This window comes from Miniopterus schreibersii (assembly GCF_964146895.1).
Source record: "Miniopterus schreibersii genome assembly, chromosome: 2".
Taxonomy (NCBI): domain Eukaryota; kingdom Metazoa; phylum Chordata; class Mammalia; order Chiroptera; family Miniopteridae; genus Miniopterus; species Miniopterus schreibersii.
Window position 1 is genome coordinate 140,315,710 of NC_138102.1, and position 20,340 is coordinate 140,336,049.

Genomic DNA, 20,340 nt, shown 5'->3' on the forward strand with positions numbered 1-20,340 from the left:
CCTCCCAATATGCCAAAGTTGCAGGTTCTACCCCGTCAGGCAGGGCGCATACAAGAATCAACTGTTGCCCAGGCTGCTATGGCTCGGTTGAAGTATCTATCGTCCCGTATACCAAAAGGTGGCGGGATTCACCCCCAGTGAGGGCACGTGTGGGAGGCAACCGATCAATGTTTCTCTCTCTGTCCTTTCCTCTCTCTAAAGTCAATTAAAAAAATTTTTTTTAATATATCTTTATTGATTTCAGAGAGAGGAAAAGAGAGGGAGAGAGAGATGGAAACATCAATGATGAGAGAGTCATTGACCAGCTGCCTAGCCTGCAACCTGGGTTGTGCCCTGACCGGGAATCGAACCCCAATCGCCTGGATCCTAGGTCAATGCTCAACTGCTGAGCCACGCCCGGCCGGGCTCAATAAAAAAATTATTTAAAAAAAAAATCAACCAATGGATGCATAAATAAGTGGAACAACAAATGATGTCTCTCTCTTAAATAAATTAATAAATTAATAAATTCTGTAACTATGTATGGTGATGGGTGTTAAATAAACCTAAATATTAAATTACTATGTTGTACACCTGAAACTAATGTATGTTGTATGTCAATTATACCTCAATTTAAAATTTTTAAATAATAATAAAGGTACCAAAAGGAGAAAAGAAAACTCATCTTTTACGTCTTAGACCAAGCTTCTTCATTTCTGCTCTTTTGAGCATAGTTGCTATGTTGATATTTTTTATGTAAATAGGTATTACAAGTATTAATCTATAGCTTGCTATTTTTTTAACTTAACAAAATATGTTAAAAATCTTTTCATATTAGTTTTATTCTTTTTTAATATTTCAAACTCAATTGCAGCAAACATATATATATGTTTGGCATGTATGGCATTTACTCATGTATGGTATTTAGCAAAGAGTGGAGAGCTGTACAGCAGAGTGGTTAAGAGCACAAATTCTGGAGACAAATTATAGGTGTGAATTGTGGATCTATGACTTACTATTAGTATGACCTTAGGCAACTCACTTAACCTCCATGTCTCACTTGTCTCATCTGTAAAATGAGGAAATAAGGGTATTTATTCCCTAGAACAGTTGAGGTATGGTTAGAATCCCTGCATACTGTAAGCACTCCATACATACCAGTGTTATCAGTATAGATTCCTAGAAGCAGAGTTGCTGAGGCAAGACTACGCACATGTGAAATTTTTATACACTGCCAATTTATCTTCTAAAAATATTCCTAGTTACACATACCTACACTCTATGAAAATGATAGTTTCCCTGAATTCTCACCAATTTTAAAAATTGTCAATCTGACAATTCCATTATTGAAGTTTGTTTTTTCCTGATATTGAGATTTATAAGGACAAGTATCTTTTCTTTGTTATTGTCCATTTGCATTTTGTCCTCTGTGAATTGTCCTTTCATGTTCTGTCGATTTTTCTATTGAATTGTTTGACTTAAGGAAGCTCTTTATGTATATTAGATATTAATTCTTCATTAAAACATGCCAAATATTTTATCCCTGTCAATTGTCTTTCCTTATTGTGTTTTTTGAAATGTAAAAAAGTATAATTTTTACAGAATAAAGTGCACTCATTTTAAATGTACATTTTGATGAGTTTAGACAAGTGTATACAGCTGTGTAACCATTACAACAATCAAGATACGGAACATTACTCTAAAAAGTTCCCTGTGCCTCATTCTCCTAGACAATCCCTGCCAACCCTTCCCTCACCTCAGCACCCAGGCAGCCACTGACCCACTTTCTGACTAGATTATATTCTAGATTTGATTCTAGAAAAAAAATTAGATTTGTCTTTTTTAGACTTTCACAGAAATAGAACCAGACAGTATCTACTTAAAAAATTTGGGGGGGTACTCTGGCTGGGTAACTCAGTTGATTAGAGTGTTGTCCCAATACACCAAGGTTGAGGGTTCGATCCCATCAGGGCACACACAAGAATCAACCAATGAATGAATAAATAAGTGAAAAACAAATGGATGTTTCTCTGTCTCTTTCTTTCCCTCTCCTTCCCTTCCTCTCTCTAAAATCAATAAATAGCCCTAGCTGGTTTGGCTCAGTGGATAGAGCGTCGGCCCTCGGACTGAAGGGTCTGGGATTCGATTCCCTCCAAGGGCACATACCCTGTTGCAGGCTCAATCCTGGCCCCAGCTGGGATGCTTTCGAGAGTGAACCAATCAATGTGTCTCTCTCACATTGATGTTTCTCTCTCTCTCCCACTCTCTCTGAAAAAGCAATGGAAAAAAGATCCTCAGGTGAGGATTAAAATAATAATAATGATAATAATAATAAAATCAATAAATAGCCTTCCTAGGCATGGCTCGGCAGTTGAGCGTCAACCCAGGGGGTCGAGGTTTGATTCCTGGTCAGGAATGCCCGGGTTTCAGGCTCAATCCACAGCAGGGGGCATGCAGGAGGCAGCCATCAATGACTCTCTCATGATGTTTCTATCCCTCTCCCTCTCCCTTCCTCTCTGAAATCAATAAAGGTATATATATTTTTTAATTAAAAAATAAATAAATAAATTTTAAAAATTCTTTTTTGTCCTAGCTTCTTTCTCTCAACATAATGGTCTTGAGATTCTTCCACATTGTTGGCTATATCCATAGCTTGTTCCCTACTATTACATAACACTATTCCATTGTACGAATATACCACAATTTGTTCAACCATTCACTTTTTGATGGACATTTGGGGTGTTTCCACTACTTTGACTATTATAAAAAAGCTGTTATGAATTCTATATGTTTTTGTGTGGGATATGTTTTTATTTCTCTTGAGTAGATACCTAGGAGTGGAATGGCTGTGTTATAGCCTAGGAAAAGCTTGGATGATTCCAGAACAAGAGGAATAGGGAAACTGAGACAGACAGTTAAACAGCAGTTTGTAGCCACCTAATGAATCCTATCTTCCTGAAATGACACGTAGAAGGAAATGGTTTGCACTTCTTCCCAACCAGAAGGTAAATAGCTTAAACCACCCTACTCAGAGACAGATAATAGAAATCCAATTAGTGTCATTTGCCAACTATACCCAAGGACAGACAAATTAAGAGAATAAATCTCATTTTGGTACATCAACATAAAGCTAATGAATATTCTATTGATTCACCCCCTAAGACCTCCCCAAAACACCCAGCCTTTAAAACCCCTAAAAATGAAGGTCCCAATGTGCTCTCCTCCCAGGGAACATGCCCACCCATGTCATTCCCTTCCCCATCTCCTTCCCTCACAGGCACATGTTCCCTAACCTCTAAGGGACCCCATGAGACTTGCAACTAGTGGAGCAATGGGCAGTAGTGGCTTGTCCCTGGCTAACCATCCCCTTTTCCCCCTTTTCTCTGACTTCCCAGTGAGCCAAAGCAGCCCAGCCTAGGCTCTCCTGTTGCTTCTTCTACACCCTTCTTTGTTTCATTGTCCTAAGTATATTTTTGCTGTGGCCAATAATTTCTTGCTTTCTTTTCTATACTTTGTCTCTCTCTTTTTCTTTTTTTTTAAATATTTCTTTATTGATTTCGGAGAGAGGAAGGGAGAGGGAGAGAGATAGAAACATCTATGATGAGAGAGTCATTGATCGGCTGCCTTCTGCACGCCCCCTACTGGGGATCAAGCTTGCAACTCAGGCATGTGCCCTGACTAGGGAATCGAACCGCGATCTCCTGGTTCATAGGTTGATGTTCAACTGCTGAGCCATGCCAGCCCGGGCTTCTTTTTTTTTTAAAAAAAATCCTCACCTGAGGATATTTTTTCCATTGCTTTTCAGAGAGAGTGGAAGGGGGGAGAGAGACACACACATTTGTTGGTTGCCTCCCCAAGTAAGGCCGGGAATTGAGCCTGCAACGTGTCCTTGGCCGGAATCGAACCTGGGACTCTTCAGTCCTCAGGCCAATGCTCTAACTTGTGAGCAACCGGCCAGGGCTAGATACTAATATTTTTTTAAAAGTATCGAGATTTTTCTCCCTATCCATTGCCTCTTAACTTTGTTATTATTATCTATGAAATATAACTTATTTTTTTAAGGTCAAATCTATTCTTCTTTTTGTACCTTGAGTTAAGTCTTATTTATCTTCATATCTCCAGCACCTGGACCTGTGCCCTGCACAGAACAGCACCCAGTGAGTGTTTACTGAATGACCCAACAACAGTGAGGAATTCAACTGCTATTCCCAGGAGTTTGTAAAAAGGGTCACATTCTGATCATTTAGCTAACAAAACGTCACAGGAGATGAATTTAACAATTAGTAAAAGACTCCAAAATATTATCTGGGAAGGAGAGGCAGAGGAGATTTGGGAACACCCAAATCCAATCTAAGTTCCACAGTACATCCAGATCCTTCTTAAAAACCTTATCTGATTGTATTACACTCCCCTACTTAAATCTTTTCAAGACTTTCCAGCACCCTGGGGATAAAGTCCAGAATCTTAACTTGGCCTATAAAGCTCTGAGTCATCCTGTCTTCAAGTTTGGCCACAGTTTTCTCCCTGTCTTTACATGTTTTCAGTTCTTCCAATGTGTCACGACCTTCCCCAAGCCAGGGTCTTTGCTTATGCTGTTCCTTCTTCTTGGAACACTCTTTGGCATATTGGGATAATGCTCTAACCAACTGAGCTACTAGCCAGAGCCTTTCTTTCCTTTTTAAATTTTTATTTATTGATTTGAGAGAGGGAGAGAGGCATTGCTTTGGTGTTCCTCTTATTTATGCATTCATTAGTTGTTTTAAAAATCCTCAACCGAGGATATGTATCTATTTATTTATTGCTTTTTTAAAATCCTCAATGGAAGATATTTTTTCCATTGCTTTTCCAAGAAAGTGTAAGGAAGAGAGTCAGAGAGAAACATTGATGTGAGAGACACACATCGATTGGTTGCCTTCCACACTCACCCCGACTGGGCTGGGTATCAAGCCTGCAACCAAGGTATGTGCTGTGCCCTTGGTCAGAATCGAACCTTGGACCCTTCAGTCCGCAGGCGGACGCTCTAGCCACTGAGCTAGGTTCGAAAATATATGTTTTAATTGATTTGAGAGAGAGACAAGAAACAGAGAGAGAGAAAAACATCGACCTGCCGTTTCACCCACCCATGCCTTTCCTGGTTGACTGTTGCACCCCTGGCGTATCGGGTTGATGATCTCACCAACTGAGCTACCTGGCCAGAGCCCCACTTAACTTCTAAGTCACCTTTCTGGACTCAATTTAACTCTCATCTCCTCAGGGAAGGCTTCCTTCCCAGCTCCTGAAACAGACTTTGGTCCCATATAACCCTGTAATTACTCATTCAATTCTTTATCTTCCCTCAAAGATTGTAAAGTCAGCAAGAGAGAAGACTGTGCTTTTTGTCCCCACTGTTTACAAGTGTCTGGCTCATAACAGATACTTGATAAAGGTTCATTGGATGAATGAATTAAAGGTAAGCCAGGACCAGGAGGAATGATAGGATTCATTGAGAAGTCTAAAAAAAATAGTCTGAACTTAATCTTTGGGGTAAGGAGAGCCACTGAAAGATTTGAAGCAAAAGAGTAAGATACAAAAGCCTCAATCAATCTCACTAGACTGAGATGAACTGTTTGGATAAGTTGACAGTTGATAGAATGAACACATAAGGGGACCATAATTCAGCCTGGAAATACCTGAACTGAGTGGGAAATAAATCATGATTCTTAACCTACTTGAGAATCTTTTTAAAAACACCCATATATGGCTCCACTCCAATCCAATTAAATCAGTACCTCTGGGGTTGAAGCTCAGACATCTATATATTTTAAAAGCTCATAAAGTCATTCCAGACAGAGAGGAAAAGCAAAACAGCTAAATATTACTGGGCATAAAGTTCTAGAAAGAGAGAGACTTGGACTTTATCTTCTAGATTATGGAGAACCTTTGAAGGGTTTCTCCCTCCCAGTTTTTTGTTTTTGTTTTTTAAATATATCTCTATTGATTTCAGAGAGAGGAAAGGAGAGGGAGAGAGAGAGATAGAAACAATGATGAGAGAGTCATTGATCGGCTGCCTCCTGCACGCCCCCGACTGGGGATCGAGCCCACAACCCGGGCATGTGCCCTGACCGGGAATCGAACCCCGATCTCCTGGATCCTAGGTCGACACTCAACCGCTGAGCCAAGCCCAGTTGGCCCCTCCCAGTTTTATTGAGAAAAATTGATATAGCCAGGCCTGTATGGCCCCGCGGTTGAGCATTGCCCATGAATCTGGAGATCACCGTTAGATTCCTAGTCAGGGCACAAGCCCTGGTTGGTGCTTGATCCTCAGGAAGGGGCGTGCAGGAGGCAGCCAATCGATGATTCTCATCGTTGATGTTTCTATCTCTCTCTCCCTCTCCCTTTCTCTCTCTAAAATCAATAAAAACATATATTTTTTAAAAAGAGTAAAGCATTAAAAAAAATCACAGAAATAATTGCTATACATCACTGTGTAAGGCAGACAGCATGATGCTTTGATTTACATACATTGTGAAATGATCACCACAACAGGTTCAGCCAACGTCCATCTTCTCATATAGATACAATAAAAAGAAAACAAAGAAAAATTTTTTCCTTGTGATGAGAACTACTAGGATTTACTCTCTGAACAACTTTCCTATGTATTATACAGCAATATTAGTGATAGTCATGATGCTGTACATTATATCCTTAGCACTTACCCTAACATTGGAAGTTTGTAACTTTTGACCACCTTTCTCCAATTTTCTCTCCCCACCTTCTGCTTCTTTTTCAGTGAGTTTGGTTTTTGTTTTGTGCGTTTTTGTTTATTTATTTTTTATTTATTTTTATTTTTTTAAATATATCTTTATTGATTTCAGAGAGAGGAAAGGAGAGGGAGAGAGAGGGAGAGATAGAAACATCAATGATGAGAGAGTCATTGATCGGCTGCAGCCCGCAACCCGGGCATGTGCCCTGACCTGGAATCGAACCCTGATCGCCTGGATCCTAGGTCGACGCTTAACCGCTGAGCCACGGCCGGCCAGGCTGTTTTGTGCGTTTTTAGATTCCACATATAAGTGAGATCATACAGTATATGTCATTCTCTGTCTGACTTATTTCACTTAGCATAATGCCCTCAGGGTCTATCCATGTTGTCACAAAAGGAAGGATTTCTTCATTTTTTATGGCTGAATAATACTTCATTATATATATCACAACTTCTTTATCCATTCATCCATTGATGGACACTTTAGGTTGTTTCCATGTCTTTGTTATTGTAAATAGTGCTGCTATAAATATGGAGGTTTAGATATCTTTTCAAGTTAGTGTTTTTGTTTCCTTTGGATATATTCCCAGAAGTGGAATTGATGGATGATATGGTAGTTCCATTTTTTTTTCTTAAACATGTTTTTATTGATTTCAGAGAAAGGGAGGGAGAGAGAGAAACAGCAACGATGAGAGAGAATCGCTGATTGGCTGCCTTCTGCACGCCCCCAACTGGAGATCTAGCCCTACAGCCTGGGCATGTGCCCTGACCTGAACTGTGACCTCCTGGTTCATAGGTAGATGCTCAATCACTGAGCCAAGCTGGCTGGGCTGGTCGTTCTATTTTTAATTTTTTTAGGATCTTCCATACTGTTTGCCATAGTGGCTGCACCAATTTTCATTCCCACCAACAGTGCATGAGGATTCCCTTTTCTCCACATCCTCTCTAGCATTTGTTACCTCTGTTCTTTTTTATGATGTTTGAAGGATTTTTAAGTGGGAAAATGAGAGTGTGGTACATGGAATTTTATTTTCCATCTAGGTGCAAAGAGTTAATAAGTTAATCATATTCTTTGGTTCATAGTACACATAATCATTATTTGAAATCATACAAGGCCCCTCTCTAGTTTATTTTTCCCTTCTTTATTCCTATGCCCTTCTCCTCCTCTCTCTAAGTGCCGTCTAATGTGTTTATTTGTCCTTGAATATATGTACCCTTATTTTGTGGGTGTTTTTAACTTGCTTATAGAATTTAATCATGCTAAAAGTCTAATTGTTTTACTTTTCCATACAACACTTTTAAAGATTTATTCATGTTGCTATAGATATATCTAGTTCATCACTTCTGTTGCATAATATTCCCTTAGAGATGGAGAAATAGCTTCCTGATACCACAAAACTGTCATAAATATCTTCAGACGTGTTCTCCTGTGGTCCTGTGCAATATTTTCTGTGGCGATGATTCTAAAATAAGGATCTGGCCATTTCACCTTACTGCTCCACATTCTTCAATGACCCCCATTTTCCTAGGGTAAAAAAAGCACAACCTTCTTAGGATGACAAAGGAGTCAAGTCATTTTAAGTCTCTAAACTTCTCTTTCCTTCCTAACAAGACCTAACAATACTTACCTAGTTGATAAGGCATTTGTAAAGAGCAAGTGAGTTGCTGCAGGGTAAGTGCCACAGTAGCCAGTAAAGAACTATAAAAATGTTGATTTTATTAACAGATTTTCTTTTAATGTTTTTCCCCTTCAAGGTAGGCCTCATGTTTACTTTAGCCAGACTCTAATGATGTAAATATGTGGGTGGTAAGGAGTAGGCAGCCCACTCATTGGCCTCTCCTGGCAGTCCCCAGACTCAGTGTTAATTGGGTATTGTGAGTGAAGGGTGAGGGTGAGAAGGCTGGAGGTGAGGTCAGGCTAGCAAGGCTTAGGGAAGAAGATTTGAGCCCCTGCCCTTTCTTCTTCCCAATTTCTTTCCTTTTTTTACATTGTTATTGTTAATCCTCACCCTAGGATGTTGTTTCCATTGATTTTTAAATTTATTTTATGTTATTATTTTATTTTATGAGTGAGTAGAAGGGAGGGAAGAGAGGGAAGGAGAGAGAGAGAAACATCAATGTGAGACACATCCACTGGTTGAACCTGCAACCCAGGTACATGCGCTTGACCAGAAACAAGCTCTCCACCCTTCAGTGCACCGGTCGATGCTCTAACCACTGAGCAACACCTGCCAGGGGTCTTCTTCCCAATTTCTTTGTTTTTTAAAAATTAAATTTATTGGGATGACAATGGATGATCTTCTGTGGAGTCATTTGCCTCCATTTTACAACACAGAGACTGAGGCTCAAGTGCACAACTAGCACTTGGTGGAGCTTGGGTTCACACCCTAATCTGTCTGACTTCCAAGACAGCACACTTAATTAACCACCACTCAAACTGCCTTCCAGTGTCACAGGAGCATAGTTGTTTACCAGGTTCTCTTCCACTAGATTGCACACTTCTTGTTAAATACTCTATTGCACACTTCCAGCACATACCTGGCACACAGTAGATGCTCAGGAAATGTCTGTGAAAGAAAGGCAGATAGGTGGGGCAGGAAACATACCCTTGCTTGCTAAATTCTGGTCTGGGAATCAGGACGCCTTTGGACCTTTGACAAATGCCTTGTCCTTTCTGAGCCAAGGTGGGGTGGGGGAAGGGTTAGAATCCGAGACTTCTTCCCACCCCCGCTCTTGCCTCAGCGCAGACAGCTCTGCCATTGTCCCCGCGCTCTGCCCTCAGGCCCAGGCCCTGAGTGTAGTTAGGCTGAGTTGCTGAGCAGCTCACTTCTGCCACTTGGTGGTTTTGAGCTGCCTTGCTCAATCTTTCTCCAGAGCCGCGGATCGAAGGATCTTATCTGAAAGAATCTAACAGCAATTTGCATACTGACCTTCGCTCCCAAGGGTTCATCTTTCTCTGGAATCCCTTCCCGGTCGCAGCACACATCGACGTTCCTGCTATAACAACATACGGAGTTGATTTGGCTGGAGTTAAGACCCTTAAAGATTCTAAGTTCTGAAAAGGTTATGGTGCATATCCCCACCATAAGGACTTCCAGACAAAATGCTAAAAGTAAGGATGTGCTACAAAAGTCTGATTTCTCTTACAGTGACTACTATAACTTTTATTTTTTTAAATAGGAAATAAATTATTTATCTCAAACTTTCCGTTTGTTTTAGTGCCCCTGCTTTGCAGCCCTGAGCTCTAAGCACTACACACCATTGACCCCGCTTTGGAAAGGAGAATTTTCCTAACTTAAGCCTATGGGTTACTTGAGGGCCAGAATTCTTGTAAGAATTTTATAAGTTTGTGTCTTTCCTGGGACCCCACAGTATCTGAAGGTAATAGAAGCTAATAATCAATGTTTGTTTTTTGGTCTTTATCTGAAATGAGGTCCTGGCTAGCCTTTCATCAAGGTCCTTGGGAGCCTATCTCTACCTATCACAGCCTTGCTAGGTGCCTAATGCCTACCTACCTATCTCTCCGCATCTTTAGCTTTTCTCTTTGCAAGTCAGAACTCCTCTCCCCCTCTAAGAAACCTGATTTCAGTTCCAAGAAAGGATTTCAAACCACAGAACTTTAGCGCTGGAAGGAACCAAATACTAAGAACGACCTCTACCATTTTTTGAATCCTGTTTTTTTCCCAAATGGGTTTATTAAAAATAACCATTTTGAATTTTCTCAAATGTCTTCTTTGCATGTATTGAATTGATAATGTGATTTTTCTTGTTGAACATATTAACATGCTCCTCATTAATGAATTCTATTATTTTTAAAAACCCATTCTAGCATTCCTGAGGTAAATAAAAAAGGAACCTTAGACGTCATGGATGTCAGTTATTCTCAATTAGATGGAGCCAAATTCATTTATTTTGAGGTGAGGAAACATAGGCACTGAGAGGTAAAGCGTGGGTTCTCCATGTGTTCAAATATCGTTCCTAGTTTTTTTCATGTATATATTTTCCCTAGCCAGGCTGTTAAGATCCCAAAGAGCAAGCACTGAGGAACCTCTGTAGCATTTTCTCTATAGTATTTCACCTAGCAGAGCACTCAATAAATTCTATTGACAACTAGATTGATTAATAGGCTTTTATACTGGAGCTAGAGCAAGCAGTTGCAGGCTAAATAAGAATATGGCCCTGGCTGGTGTGGCTCAGTTGGCGAATTCAGTGATTACGGGCACATGTCCAGGTTTCTGGCTCAATCCCCAGTAGGGGGTGTGCAGGAGGCAGCCAATCAATGTTTCTCTCAAGGATGTTTCTCTCTCTAGCTCCCTCACCCTTCCTCTCTCTCAAATCAATAAAATCATATTAAAAATTAATAGAAAAATGGAAGACTATGGTTATACCAAATAAAGAACTTATAGTTAGAGAGGTAAACCATTAAACAAATGAGAAAAAAATGGCTTGAGGCAAACATTCCCCAGATAAGCTTGAGAAAGAGGAGAATATACCTTCTAATTAGGGCACAAGATCCAGGAAAGAACACAATGACGTTTGGCCAGACAGATTAGCTTTGGTTCTTCTTAAGATTACCATATTCTCTTTTCCCTCTATCCCAGATTTTCCAGAACTTCACAATTTCAAACATTTCCCCTAAACCAGTGAGATGTTCCAGAAAAGAGCAGACTATGTATCTCTATCCTCAGCTTTTCCAAAGCTCTGTCTCATATTCATATTGTATCCATGCCCAAGTCTGCACCCTTCCCAGCAAAGGACAAACATGTGGGATGTAAGAATTAGGCCCTGTACTGGAAAGGAAGTGAGCAGAAGGGGATAAGGTTCAGGAATGGACTGGGCTGGGGGCACAATCCCCATGCTCTTCTTTTCAACCACTCTGGCTGAGATAGGAGGGATCAGGGGGAGCAGTGGTGAGGGGTGGAGGGCGAGCTGTCACCAGTGAGGCAACAGGTGCCCAGGTGCCCAGGCTCCTGGAGTTCCATGAAGCTGCATATTCTTGCTGGTTCTTTGTCCCATGGCTGCAATGAGTGAGCCCACTGGACACCATATGCATCTTCTCAAGGAATTTGGAAGCAACTAGAAAGTGCTCTGAGGGTACCATCCCAGACTTGCACTACCCTAGTTGGTTTCCACGATTTTGGAAGGTGGGGTCAGGCCTGAGAGCCATTCAGAAGTGGGATGGGGTGGTGGGTGTTGTCTGGCAGGACACAGGCAGCCTTAGATGTCTCTGTCTGTCTTCTCACCCTGTTAACTAAGGTGTCCCTGCTGTCCTACTCCTGTATTCTTGGATTTCTAAGATTTCCTTAGCTGACAAGGAAGGCCCAGGGCCCAAGGAGACTTTAGAGGGGTAAGGGACTGGATAAAGAGAGAGAGAAAGAGAAAGTGTGTGGTCATCCATGTGTTTGTTGAATGTATTTATGTGACTTTGTATGTCTTCTTCTAAAACCTGGCTCCTGTGGTTCATGCGTGTCGCCATGAATGCCCATGGGTGTGTGACTGTGGCATGTGGTGTGTGCCTTTGTGTGTCAGAGTAGGGGCTCCCTGTGGAGAGCACATGTTGGGAGGGGGTGATTGTAAGAGCCAGGCTCCCTCTCTTCCTCCCCCATCCCTGCTCCCATCTGGCCTTGATCAGCCGGTCCCTGGGGAGGGAGCCGCGGTTTCGGATATAGGAAAATGTTCCAGGAAGCGGCCACTGTGCTGGGCCCTGCTCCTGCTCCCCCAGCGGAAATTGTTCCAGGAGGAGGAGGGAAGGGAGTGTCGAGATAGGATTAAGGGAGGGGGGTGACTCTTCGCTCTTCTGTCCACAAGATAAAGCAGGATAAGTTGATGGGAAGCTCAGGTCAGCCAGCAACCTGGATGCTGCTACCTAAATCATTTAATGCAGGAAAATTAAGAGATTTCTTCTTATCTGGTTCACTCTCTATTGAAGTTTAAGGATTGGGATCTGGGTAGCCCCCAGGGGTCCCTTTTCTGTCCCTGCTAGCGGGTACCCAAGATGAGAAGCAGGACACCTGGGTCTTGTCTGAAAGTGGTGTGGCTTGGGGGGGGGGGGGGCATAGGATTCAGCCTCCTCTTCTCCCCACTGAGGGGGCTTTGAAGCTTGGATCCAGGACTGGGAGGGCTGCCTAATTGGGATAATGGAGGTTAATGGGGCGCCTGGAGGGGGTGGCCACGCTCCTAGATCAAAGAAGCCAGCTCTTCCCAACCACCACAGCTGGAGGTCACAGCTGGAGGGGGAGGGGCAGGGCTTCGGGCCAGCCAGCAGGGGGTGCTCTGGCCTCTCAGTACCTGTCTTCCCGAGGCTCTGAGACTACTCTGCTTGGAACTACTTTTGCCTTGAGAGTGCTTATGGGGAGGGGGGGCTGGGGGGAAGATAAGGGAACGGGGAACCCCTGAGATTCAGACTTCTCTCCTTGTGGGGAGGGAGGTGAGGAAGAGGAAGGGCAGGACAGGCTGACGGCCTGGGGTCCACGGGATGTTAGCGCCTCTGGCAATGCAGCGGCCGGGAGGAGGACGCCTGGGATCTGGGTCTGGACAAAACCAGGGCTGGGGAGGCCAGACTCCTACCGTAGGTTCAGTCTAAAGGACTGGGCGGGGCAGCTGGGGATGCTGGCTGGGCGGAGGGGAAAGGGGCACATGGAACTCCCCCGCCGCCGCCGACTCCCCCCTTCCCCGGTTGGCGCTCCCTCTCGGGCTCTAATCGGCGCGGCGGCCGCAGCGGGCAGAGTCAGCGCCGCCAGTCTCCGGGACGCGACTCCCAGCAATTGTGGTCGGGACCGCAGATATGCAGCTGCCTCCTGCCCGGGCGCCCGGCCCGGCCGGCCCCGCCCGCGCCCGGCCCTCCGCCTCGGCCGCGCGGGGACACTGAGGCACGGCAGGAGGCGACGTCCACCGGCCGCCCTGAGCCCAGCCTTGGCTGCGAGAGAGGCTGGGGAGGCCCTTGGCCTCTCCCCATATCCCCAGACTTCACGATCTGTGGGTCTGGGGGCACCTATCTCCGCCACAGCTGGAGCTGGGGCTGAAAACCCCCACCAATTCTGGGGTCCTAAGAGCTCGCCTTGCTTTAAAACTCCAGGCTGAAAAAGTCATGCAGTGCTTCGAGATCCAGAGGGGGCGTCCGATTGAGTGTGTGTGTGTGGGGGGAGGTGGTAGTAGTGGTGGCTGAGTCCAGAAAACTCTCAATAACCTGGACAGTGGAAAAATGAAGGATGGGGAAGGGTGGCCTAGGCAGACTGAACTTACAAGGAGTTCCTTCCTAGGCAAGGAGAAGAAGAGGACGAAGGGGGTGGAGAGAGGCAGGGATGGGTGAAAAGAGGGAAAGGAAATAGTTAAGGAGGGATTAGAGCAGTGTGTGTGTTTGTGGGGGGGCAGAGGTCCTTCTGGAAGGCCAGAGACCAAGTTCTCAGATACAGCATGGCACTTTCACTCTGTTGACCAGATTCAATTGTCAAGGGCCATTTTCAGAACTGAATAGATACCCATAAAATGCCTGCACGTCCCGTGTGCACGTGCACACACAAACACACACATCAAGGAAAGTCATTCTTGACTGCTCCCTCTCCCTCACTTCTCACACCCAACCAGGCACCAAATCCTACCTATTCCGCTTCCTAAATATCACGCTTCCATTGACTTCTCATGCTCTCTGCTGCTACAGGTCGCACCTCACCTCCTGCCTGGACTGCTGCAGCAAACTGGTCTCCTTGCCTCTAATTTTGCCATCCTCCAAATTTTGACAATACTAATGGGCACCACTGATGGAATAACCACTAAGTGCCAGACACTGTGGTAAGAGTTCCACATGTATTATTCCTAATCCTTGTAACAACCCTGGGAGGTTGCTGTATTATGTTTCCCCATTCTCAAAAAGAAGAATCTAAAGCATCGAAGGTTAACTAACCCAAGCTTACACCAGAGTAAATGGCTGATTTACCCAGAACTACTGGCTCTAAGCCCCAATTCCATTCTCCTCTCTGTAGCCAGGGTCATTTTTCTAAAATACAAATATTCCCATATGTTTCCCTTAGAATCAGGTTGAGATCCCTTGCACTGCTGATTAGACCTCCCCCATCAGCCTCCACTCTCTGTGCTCCTGTCACACTCAACTTTCAGCACCTCAAAAGTGCCCTTACCTCTGGGCCTTTGCATATAGGGGGAGGCAGGACTTAATAACACTTTTCCTCACTTTACCTGGCTAACTCCTATTCATGCTTCAGTTTTTTGGGATTTGTTGTGTTGTTTTTTTTTTGGTTGTTGTTTTTTGTTTGTTTTTTAATATATATATTTTTTATTGATTTCAGGCAGAGGAAGGGCGAGAGAGAGAGAAACATCAATGATGAGAGCCATTGATCGGGTGCTTCCTGCATACCCCTACTAGGGATTGAGCCCAAAACCTGGGCATGTGCCCTGACCAGGAATCAAACCTCGACCTCCAGGTTCATGGGTCAATGCTCAACCACTGAGCCACACAGGCCAGACACTTCAGTATTTTTACTTAGTCATCCCTTCTTCCAGGAAACCTTTCTCGATTCTCTCAACACCAGCTTAGATTCACTCTTTTGCTTCCAATAACATCCAGTACTTACTCTCTCAAGATACTTCCCGCTCTTTGTTAGTTACTGGTTTGTGAGGCAGGGGGCTGGGTCTGTCTTGGTCATGGTTGCGTGCTTAAACCTAGCCCTGTGTGCATGGCCCAAAATAGGTGCAAGCTGGACATTTGCTGAATGAAATAATGTTCCTCAGATCCAGCCCCAAGAAGAATCTGAGCAGGTCAGAGAAAATGGGTGTGGGCTAAGATTTTGAAGGACCATTGCCTTTGGTTGTTCAGCTCATTGCTAAAGATAGAAGATGTCATCAGGAACCCATCACTCCAAGTTCTCTTCATTTAAAGACATATTTCATGTTTCAGATTCTGTAGTATCTTTTTTACAAAGAAGCACTTCCTTGAGATAACCAGAGTCTTTTTTTCAGTTGTTAGTACTTTAAGAAACCTTTTTTACTTATTTATTTATTATTATTTTAATCCTTATCTGAGGACGTATTCACTGATTTCAGGGAGAGAGGAAGGGAGAGGGAGACAGAGAGAAACATTGATGTGAGAGAGAAACATTGATTGGTTGCCTCCAGTACGTGCCCGACTGGGGATCAAACCTGAAACCTGGGTATGTGCCTTGACTGGGAATCGAACTCACTACCCGTTGCTGCACAGGGCAATGCTCCAGCCAACTGAGCCACACTGGCCAGGGCGAGATGACCAGAGTCTTAATTCAATGCTGACCCATGTGAAACACCTACCCAGGGCAGGTTCCCCCCTTGCAGGATCAGGCCTCAGTCTTCCCCTTCCCTCCATGTTTCTGTTTGTCCCTGCTGTCCTTCTCCTTCCCCCTCCCATAGTGCTGCTCTTCCTAATTCTGATCTGCCTCCTCTGGGATTGCTATATTGTCTCAGGGCTCAAATGTCAACTAAGGAAACTGAGGCTCAGAGCAAAGGGGAGCTAGGGCTAGCACCAGGATTCCTGCCCTGCAGCGCTGTTCCTAGAAGAGGGAACAGGGAGACCTAGCAGAGTGGGAGGAAGTTGAGTTATGCATATGTGTGTAAATGTGTGTAGTATGTGGTAGGGTGGGGAGCACTTTCCCAAGCTGTCTGGTACAGAGGCACTGGCTTCTTCAAAGCTTTCCTTCTTCCCCAAGGAGAAGAGGAATTGGATCCTCTTCTTCCGAGCTCCCCGAGCCCAGGCTCAGAATGCTAGGTCAAGGCACTGGGTAGTGTCCATATCTCAAAGCCATGAGTGGATCTTCTGCCACCCAAGAAGTGAATTTCCCTGGTCCCCAACCCCATGGCTTTTGGAGGACCCTACCATATTAGCAGCTGTCTCTCAGGGCTTCTTATCTGTATTCGGGCCATCTCTTTTCCCCTAGGTCTTTCTCTCCGTCTTTCTGTTTCCCTGTCTCTGGGTGCCTTCTTTCCTGTCCCCTCTGTGTTCTCTGTCACCAGTGTCTCTACTAGAGACAAGAGCTAGGCCTGGGTGCATGGGAGGGCGGGGGGTAGTGGCCAGACCAGGGGCCCGGGACATGAGCGCAACTTTCCAAGCTTCTCTTCCAGGCCCCTGTGGTTGGGGAGCTCCACAGAGGGAGAGATGAGTCAGCAGGGCCGCAAAGCAGGGGGGGGGTCTGGGTGGGGGTAGGAATGCCGGGGTTCCCCAGGGCCAGGGAGTTTGCTGGGGCCATCTGGGTCTCTGAACTCTGGTGGATATGGAGGGTAAAAAATCAGTGAGTCCCCTGAAGGTACACTGGAGGTTCCCACACTAGTAGGAGTTGCAGGATGCAATTGTAGGACTGGCAGGGCCCTCATCACCCTTACTCACAGGCTCTTGTAGGAAGAGGGCTTCCTAAAGCCCCTCTAGGAGAGCTCAGGGGTTCTCTGGAGCTGTAAAACTATGATGATAGACCGATATGTACGTGTATTGGGACATTTGCCATATTGTAACTGTTGTCTGATGTGAGTCTGCATGAATCCTTGTGTGTGTGTGGGGGCGGGGGCGTGGATATTCTAGGTAGCTCTGAGTCTCTCTGCAAGTATGTACACTGGTGTGTGCATTATTGTGATTGGGGGTTAAGGTAAGTATCTTGGTGTAAGCATCACCTGTCGTTTGTGTGTGCGTGTGCGTGTCGATGTGGGCACCTACAGAGCATGTATATGTTCATCACTCAGCATGTGTGCAAGTGTGTATCCGGAAGTGTGCCACTCATTAGGTCTATATTAGAGTAAGTGTCGATCTTTATTTCAGAGGCTCTGTTCACTGGGGATTTGCTCTAGGGGAGCCAAACTTTCTATAATAACAACAAAGCAAAGGCTATGAGTCCCTTTGGATTAGGGTTCTCAGAGGAGCCCAGCCTAGGAGGTGGGCAGTAGTGTGGAAGGAGGCAGTTTCCTTGAGAAATAGGGGGCTAGAAGTCTCCCACTCACTCCAGTTTTAACTCTCTCCATCCCCACTGTTGATTCAAAAAAGATCTAAAGAGAACTGAGGCAGGTTCCAGATTCAACCTCCTCTAACCTAGAAATCCCACCCTCATTCTTCTAGGGGAGGGAGGGAAGGGAGTGGTCCCTGTGGTTCAGCCCAGTCCTGGGGTTGAAAGATCAGAAAGACACCGTCCCACCCCTTCCTTCAGGGGTGTCCATCTCTGGGAGCTCAGTGTCTGGGTGGCCATGGGCGGAGGCTGAGGGGCCCCCAGGGTGGTGGGGGGTGGTGGATAGAAACCAGATGCCTAGGGGGTTTATACTGGAAGGACCAGAGCCGCAGCCTCTACCCGCCCCTGCCACATGGCGCCTCTGCCTGGGCTGCCCCACCCCCTGGGAGGCTGGGCTGAGGGAGGCCTGCGAGGGTGGAGGCAGGTCCTTGGTCAGGGCTCCCAGTTGCTGTCCCCAGCCCTTGAGGGCACTGAGAGGGGGTTGGGAATCTGTACCCAGGAATACCTGGGCCTCAGCTGGGCTGGACTATCTTTTAAAAGGGTGTGGAAGTTGGAACCCAGGGTCCTGAGGAAGGCAGCTGGGGGCTTCAGGCAGCCCCTCTGCCTGGCTTTGGCACAAACCTTTGGGAGGGGACTCTGTTCTATTGGCATCGACATGTCAGAGGACCTGGTTCACATCTTCCTGGGGACCCTGCTCCTTCCTTCCTTTTCCTTCCCTGGCAGTGCTGCCCCTTCCCAGATAGGATTCGGGCTTAAGGTCCCCCAAAAGGAGGTGGAGAAGATTGACCCTCCCTGCTCCCCAACTCCTCTCCCCAACCCTGCACCTCCTTTTGTCCTTTCCTTACTCCTCTTTTTGCCCTTCAGTCTCTCCCTTTTCTCCTCAATCTAGTTGGAGCCCAATGCCTCTCCCACCTGCCATTTCTTCTCTGGAGTCTAGACTTTTCTCCTTTGCCTCAGTTGCCTGCGTCACCTAACTGGCCTTGGGCTTTTCTGCTGCTGGTGCAGTAATTTCTCCAAACCTTCCCCATCTTCCCAACTTCTGAATGTGTATGTAAGGGGTGCAGAAGTCCATCCAGCACCTCAGGCTCAGAGCCCCCCCACCAGGGGGAGACTGCGAGGTCACGGGACACCCCACCACGGGCACTTCCTCTTGGGCAGACTGGGTGGGGTGGCCCGTGTAATCATCGGACACAATTATGCGCTATTTATACTCCATCCCCGCCCCCCCACCTGCCTGGCTGCTTTAACCCTCAGCCTTCTCCGGGCCTGACCAGGCCTCCGGCTATTTTCCTTGTCTTGCCCTCTCTTGAAGCCATTGTCTCCTCACCTTTGTTCCTCTGGGCCAGTTTCTTTTCTTTTTTAGATTTTTCTGCTCTCTGTGTTTTTAAGCCACATACGTGGTCTTTTGCTTTCTTCTTCCTCTCTGTTATATTCCATAGCATCTCTCCTGATTCTCTCGCATTGTTTCTTTTGCTCTGTGTGTCTCAGTCTTTCTGGCCTTTCTGTTTCTTTTTTTGCTTCTTTTTCTTTGTCTGCCAGCCACCCTGGTTCCCTAAACCTTTCCCCCAGGAACCCTGGGCCCACAGGGTTCCTTGGGGGAAATCAAGTCAGTGGACTGGAATCCAGAATTCCTGGGCCCTACCCTGAACTCTGATTCTGCGTTCTGTCTCCTGGACTTCCATCTACTCCTTCTCCCTCCCCACCTTTCCCTTGGAGAGCCAGGAGAGCAAAAGGAGCAAGAAAGTAGGGAATCAGGAAGAGAAAGTGAGGGTACTGTGTGGGGGAGCTGGGGGAGTGGGAAGGGAAGGACAGGGCTCCATTCCTAGGATGGGCAGGGCTGGGAGGGGGAGAGGGGTGTGTTGGGGAATAACTTGTAAAACAACCCCAGCTGGCTGGGCCCCTCCATGGGAGAGATGCTGGTTCTACCACTTGGCTGCCCTGTCCTCTCTCTGCCATGAGCTTACCTTAGGACCCAGGTTTCAGTTAATAGACTTTCTGGTTTCCCTCTCCCAACCTGGTTGATTGTCCTTCTCTTCTTTCCCATTTTGATAAGAAGTCCTGCCTAAACTCAACTTCAGTTCTTCCTGCGGAGGAGGGAACTAGTGCATGGCAATGAGAAAGGTAACCAGGAGCTCCCTCCCAGGAAATCATGTCACTCATGAGAACCACCCGTCAAAGGATGACTTGATGTGTGGTCAGGAAGGGTCTGGGGAGGGTAACTAGCAAGGAATAATGGAGCTTAGGGCATACCTTTTGGGGGACACTATCTAAAGGGGCTAGGTTTGAGCGTGGATGAGTTAACCCAATGACCTTCCACTCCCACCCTCACTCCTTCCTGCCTTAAATTTTCCCAGGATCAGAAGATCCAGGTTCTGCCCCATTGAATGAGGTAGGCCTAGGTGCCACTTCCTAGAATGGGAGGAAGACTGGGGAACCCCCACGTCTGTGCTAAGCCCTCCCCTACTCTCCATCCCTTCCTCCAGGCTTTACTCTGGAACTTACCTCAGTGACCCTAAAAGCCTGGGCAGCAGAAGTCTTCACCCCAGAGCATGTTCTCACTTCTGTCTTTCATAACACACATGTACGCACACACACATGCACATACACACTGCTCCCCTGATCTCGAGGTGGGTGACTGGGGAAGCAAGCGTC